The sequence below is a fragment of the Apus apus genome, chromosome 5 (assembly GCF_020740795.1).
Source record: "Apus apus isolate bApuApu2 chromosome 5, bApuApu2.pri.cur, whole genome shotgun sequence".
In the NCBI taxonomy this organism is placed as follows: domain Eukaryota; kingdom Metazoa; phylum Chordata; class Aves; order Apodiformes; family Apodidae; genus Apus; species Apus apus.
Window position 1 is genome coordinate 2143539 of NC_067286.1, and position 6883 is coordinate 2150421.

Below are 6883 nucleotides of genomic sequence, written 5' to 3' on the forward strand. Positions count from 1 at the left end.
TTTGAGTGTGGTTACTTTTTTTTTTTGACTTTTTGTTTGTATTTTGTATTTTATCTTTTTGTTTCTGCACTTGGTCTACAGCTGCTCCCTGCTGGGTTCACTTCAGGTTGAGTTTCAAAGCAGTAGTTTGAGAACACTGAGGTCTCAAGAAGCCTTCTAGAGTTCTTCATGCTAAGGAAACATCAGATATTGTCGTAGGACAAATAATTAGATAGTGTTGTGTGACACTGAGGTTCTTTGGTGTTTATGAGGAAATTTTAAGGCTGGTGACCCACAGAGAAATACATCTGGGTGCTACTTGGCAACAAAGATAGAGCCTATCTGATCTCAGAGGAGATCAGATCATGTAAGATTAAGGTCTGCTAGAACAGTAGCTCATCCTGATTTTGCTCTGGATTATTGAATGGAGTATAATATCACTAGAGCAAATCAATACTTGATGGTATTTAGAAAGAATTAAGGTCTGAGCCTTTCTTGCATTGACTGTTGTCACCTGCTGCTTAAGGAAAAGGATGTTTCTTAGCACTGTAGTAACACTAAGAACATGAGAAGTACTCTGGTCAGCCAGCAGTGGACATTTGGTATCATACTCCCACAGAGACAAGTACTGGCTTTTCAGGCAAGAAGTACTGACCTCCACATGAGGCCTTTCCAGCTTGCAGAAAGGTCCAGCCAACCTTGTGTGACTGCCTCCCACTGACCCCTACACCCATTCTCTGTGAGTTTGCCTAGTCCTTTTGATTATTTGGGCTTCATAAAGTCTCAAAGCAATGATTTTCAAGGGTTAATTCTATACTGTGCTTATTTCATAACCTGTTGCCTGGTAACTTCATTGGTTGACCACCATAGTGAGACAGAGATAATCTTTAAGGTCCCTTCAAACTCAAACCACTCTGTGATTCTATGATAACGACTGGTCATTTCCTATCACCTTTTTTTTTCCCCACTATTCTTGACTTTAAAGACCTATGTCATAGAATTACAAAATAGTTCGGGTTGGAAGGGACCTTTAGAGGTCATTTAGTCCAAACCCCCTGCAGTGAGGAGGGACATCTTCAACTAGATCAAGTTACTCAGAGCCCTGTCCAACCTCACTGTGAATGTTTTCAGGGATGGGGCATCTACCAGCTCTCTGGGCAACTTAAGCCTGTGCTTCACCAGCTTAATCATAAAACATTTATTCTTTATATCTAGTCTGATCTCCCCTCTTTTAGTTTAAAACCATCACCCCTTGTCATATCATCTTTCTTAAAAGCCCCTCTAAGTATTGACAGGTGGGAATAAGGTCCCCCTGGAGACTTCTCTTCCTCCAACTTGTTTATTCTGAGATGAACAGTCTAAGTTCCTGCTTGCATGAAAGCTGTTTTGCACCTCTGATGGGCTGTTTCCCATCTCTGTATGTTTTCTACTTCTATGTTGGTATCACTACAACTGCACCTTGTTTTCAAACACACTGAATAAATGAAGCTCATACCACAGATAAACAAGTCTGGGAGTTCATTTGGCATGTCCATTCACCCTGTCAGTACTCACATGTAAGGCACAGAACCTAAGCATATGGACATCTATTTAATTATTTCCAATAAACTTCTCACCTCAGGGTTCTCTCACCCAAGTGGCAGCACCAACCAGTGACAAGTTTGCATTTTACAAAGGATATTCTGAGAGGTCTTTTTTCTTTTCTCACTTCTAGCACCGGGGACAAATCCCTTACATCTTAGTACCAGTCAAGTTGGAATTTCTACATGAGACCACGCTTGAAAAGCAGAGCTGCAGGGCTCTGCGAGGTACCTCTTCTCAAGTGATCTGCTGACCTCTGCAGGCCACAGGCAGCTGGTTAATTATCATTCTTAGCATAAAATATATCCCTGCCAGCACAGGCAAGCATGCTCTGTACCTAAGGAAACTGCACTATCATCTCTCTGACCCCTCAGTGGCTCCTCGCAAATATTTGGTCCAGCTAGAAATGAAGTCTCATTGTCCCTGTTAATTCCCACAGGATGTAACCAGGATGCTAACCCGGAGTGGAGGTGCACAACACACAATGAGCTCTGAATCAGTACCAGGAGCTTCATGGCAGATGCCTTTAAAGCTTTCCAGGTCATTCTGTCCTGCCATATCATTGTCGTGTCTTTCTCAGAGTCCCTCTTTTTTCACCCTTTCTCCTTTGCCTGAAAAAATACACCTCAACAGCACCATTGTAGGAGCAGGGCCGAGCAGCCCTTACAGCTCCATGAACATCTACTAAGTTGCCAGCCTGCAAAATGGAGATACTGCCACTTCTTCTGTAAAGCATCATTTAGAACTTCCTAGTGGAAATGCACTCACGTTTTAGTGTAAGGTATCACTTCTACAGGAAAACACATTTTAAAACCTAAATGTATGCATTTGTAAAGGCAGGATGGTGCAGGGTGCACAGTGGACGTTGCTGTTTTAAGACCAGCAGGGAGGTTCAGACATGAGATGAACTGGAAAATGACAACTTGGGCCAGAAGAAGAGCATCCACTTGAACAGTGGTGTTATTCTGTGTATTTCTACCAGTCTGTTGGTGGACTTCTCCCTGCCAGATTCCTAACTCTTGCTCTGTGGATCCAGGAGGAGAAAGAACAGATTCCTCTTGGAACTTGTGCGACCAACACTTCACCTCTGTCCTCCTCTCAAGTATGTGAGGACTCTCTCCTGAAATCACAAGAAAAGAAAACGTTCCAAAAACAATGGAAAAAATAAAAGCAAAGACATTTAAAGGCCTAGGCAGAAAGCACAGTAATGCTGAATATGACTTCACCAGCTGATATTCCAGTGCCTTGTCCTTTATATGTTTTCAATATCAGCAGTATTTTAAAAGGCTTATCACCAGTCAAGATTTCCCTTCTTTGTCCCCATTATTCAATGTCAGGGCAGGCAGATCAGGGCATTACCATCAGTATCAGTTTTTTTAATCCCATGCCCTTGAATACGGACAATAAGAACCCTGCATAATAGAGTTTTCAGCAGAGGGAGTAAATGGGAATTGGTTGTTAATTCGACACAGGATACAGAAGCTGTCTCTCCCATCCCTTTTTCTCAAGGTAATACTGTGCCTCCAATTGTCATTATACCCAAGAATCAAATTATTTGAATTCTGGACACATCAGCACAAAACTGAAGACTCCCTGCCAATTCCATAGCCTGCTTGGAAGAGAACATCAGAGAGCATCACTCATTTATACGACTGCCAGCCTGAGACTGTAAATTCAGAAAACAAGAAGGACTCAGGTGCTGCACTTTAACATATCTTTCTGCTCCTGAATCACCTCCCTCATCACCCCCATCACACCCAAAGTAGCATTTTCTCTCTGACAGGCAAAGCTTTTAAGCCTCTACTGGGGTAAGCACAGACCCTGTATGGCCTGAACATGGACTGAAAATCAGATTATTAAGTATATTAATTGATAACAGTAATTTGTGGCTTTGAAGGAGATTGGTGACACTTGGAAAAATAATCTATAATGTTGTTGTTGCTCTAAAAAAGACAGTGCAGCATCAGCTTATTTCACCTGCAGCAGGCTGATCTCTTTTATAGAGCACACTGCACTGCAGGCAAAGGGAATTTTAATGGACACTGGAAAAAAAGTATCTATTCCTCTGGTCCATGACAAAAAAGGAACCGTAAAAAGGCACGGAAAAGAGAGATTGAGATACGGTATCAGAAAACATTTAAGGAACTACAATTAAATGAAGATTCAGAAGCCTGTCACTGAGATGAAGATTAAATTGGCTGAAAGTTGAACCTTGTTTGAAGCAACTTGTTCCCTCCCACTGTGGGTTGTTCTGTACCAGGCTAATGAGAAGGCACATCTCTGAAAGGTTCCTAATAAACCAGCAGATCTCTGATGGTTAATTAATCCACATATTTTGCAGAGGTTCCATTTAACCATGTTCCGTTTAACACTTTTCAAGTGCCTTGCAAGCATCAATGCATTATTCTTTCCTTTGTTAAGCTACAAGCCCAGGTCCATAGGTGGGGAAACTGAGGCATAAAAGGAGCACAAGCTGCTTAAAAATCACCCAGTAACTCAGCCAAACTTCTATGAGAGCAGAAATGGGATCTCTTGGCTCATGTGCCTGTTCAACCATGGCCCACTTGGCAACCTCTGGCAAGGCAGGCATGGACACCTCATGGCCTGACCTCTCTGACACTGGGGATCTCAAACGCTTTGAACACCAGAGAGCAGTCTCCAATAGCATTTTATATGGATATTTTCTATGAATTTTAAGCTCCCTTACCTGCATTCTTTGCCAACAGCAAAAGGATGACCAAAAACCTCCCATTAAACTGTTTCTCTATTAAATAATTATTTTTCAAATATTTAATTTTGGGGGAGTGAAAAACAGAGCAGGCATGAAAATCCCATTTGAGGCTTTCAGGGAATAGATTGGCTATTTTACATGAAAAGGTTGAATACATTTTTTGCTGAATGCTTCCTGATCATCTCTGCTCTCTCTCTGGCATATTCTGGTTATATTTACATACCAGTGTAACACAGCAAAGCCTGGAACCAACTGTGAGAAGTTTGATTTCTGTGGAGGTGCTGGAATTGGGGGTGCAAAGAGGGCAGCTGTGACATTAGTGTCTGGGGTAGTGAAAAGTAGCTGTTGCTCTGCAGTGTTGAGAGAGGAATTACCTTTTAAAGCCAAGAGTGAAGAGAAATAACTCCTTTTTAATCCAGTAGCTCTGTGCCAGGTACCTTTCACATGATTGCTGAGATGTTTCCTGAGGAGGAAACATCTTTTATTGTTTTCTTGTTTTGATCAATCATTGCAGCCCTCTGTCTAGAAGACAAAAAGTAAAAGCACTTGTCTTGCAATAAAAATCGACCAGAAATGTTTGCCAGGCTACTGATGGCAAAAAAAGATCTGGAAGCAGGGGTGCAGCAGAGCAGCAAACCAGCATCTGAAGTGCAAGCCAGGAGGCACGACCTGCTGGATAAAACAGCTGAGAGTTTAGAGGAGCTTATTTGCAAGTGATTGCTGATCCTCCTATTAGTGAAATACTGTCTTATGACTCCTGCTCTCTGTGTGCAGCTGTCACACCAGAAGATGTCAGGGACAAGATGTGTTTTCCCTCTCTATGGCAGTAGATTTGGATCCTTGTTCGTACTGGGAGTAGCTTTTCAACCTTGACAGCTGAGCCCTTGACTTCAGTCTCCAGCCTCCTGGCTTTTTTAGACCCCTGATTCTGAGTTGGGATGTGGGGTTTGGTTTTCTTCTCTCCTCGGGGATGTGTCTTGCATCTCAGCTCAGACAACTTTACCAGGGTATTTCACAACCCCTGCAAACTGGTTTTGAGATACAATTTACATCTTTTTTTTAAAGAGACAATCACAACAGAACTGAAATTCTACAACAAGACACAGTTTTCAGCCTGACAATAACCTGAAGGCTTTTGACAGCTACCCAAAAGAGTGCTTAGACATCATGCTGAGGTCTCCTTAAAAGGATCTAAGACCTGCAATCATCAGCCTAAGGATGCTTTACATCACCAGGAAATTCTTGGTTGGCCCATAAGACAAGGCTTCATCACAACGTGGTTCTATTTTTTTGCAGTTGGTGGGTGTCAGAGAGGGATGAACGAGCCATGGTGCAGTTGCCCTGGAATTCTTGGAGCTGGACCAGCAGTGAATTTGACCCAACATGCACCAGAAGCGTGTTGTCCAGCTGATAAGGAAACTGAGAACATGCATCAGCAAACACAGTTTGTTTATCCTGTAATAACTGGTCTTGAGTAGTACAAGCAAAAAAAAAAAAAAAGAAAAAAGAGGCTGGGGCTGCAGTAGAGAGATAAGAGCTCTGACCAAAAGGACAACCAAAAGTCACACCAAGCCTCCTGGAAACTTCAAAAGAGAAGCCTTTGGTGGGAATGGATGACTAAGGGAATTGGAAAGGGCTTCTGGAATCTTTTATCTTTGTGTTACCTCCTCAAATCCAGCTCAACATGTCAGCCACTTATTGTTGCCATGGTCTGATGACCACAGGCCCTGGTCCTGCTGCACAGGTGTCCCTAGCCAGGAAACCCCACTGCTGTGGCCATGGCTAACTGGCTGCCTTGTTAACAACCTCAGCTAATAACCTAAAGAAAGTGTGTGGAACTGGAAATCCAGCTGCTGGATGGTTCCTACAGATGGGTTTTTTAAGGTCAGGAAGGACTCAACGGCAGCAGAATTTTCTCTAGGAGTGCCTCATGATTCTCCATGTTCTTCGGGTAAAGAAAGAGCTTTTGAGTTCCCACATAAACCAACCAGGACTTTCCATGAGATCATTAAATATTCCTCCAATCCTTGCTCTCAGAGGGGTCTTTCATGCATCCCTTAGGCCATGAATCATGTCACTGCATCATGAATCACACACGATGAAAAATGTTGTGTGTGAAATCAAAGACTGAAAGTGTAGTGTGGCCAGCAGGTCAAGGGAGGTGGTTCTCCCCCTGTATTCTGTTCCTGTGAGACTTCACCTGCAGTACTGTGTCCAGTTCTGGAGCCCCCAACATGAGGACATGGAGATATTGGAGAGAGTCCAGAGGCCACAAAAATGATCTGAAGGCTGGAGCAGCTCTGCTCTGAAGACAGGCTGAGAGAGTTGGGGCTTTTCAGGCAGGAGAAGGCTCCAGGGAGACCTTAGAGCACCTGCCAGTGCCTGAGGGGGGCCTAGAAGAAAAATGAGGATGGACTTTTTATAAGGGCATGGAGTGATAGGACAAGGGGTCATGGCTTTACACTGGAAAAGGGTAGATTTAGGTTGGACATTAGGAAGAAATTCTTCACCATGAGGGTGGTGAGACCCTTGCCCAGGTTGCCCAGGGAAGCTGTGGCTGCCCCATCCCTGGCAGTGTTGAAGGGCAGGTTG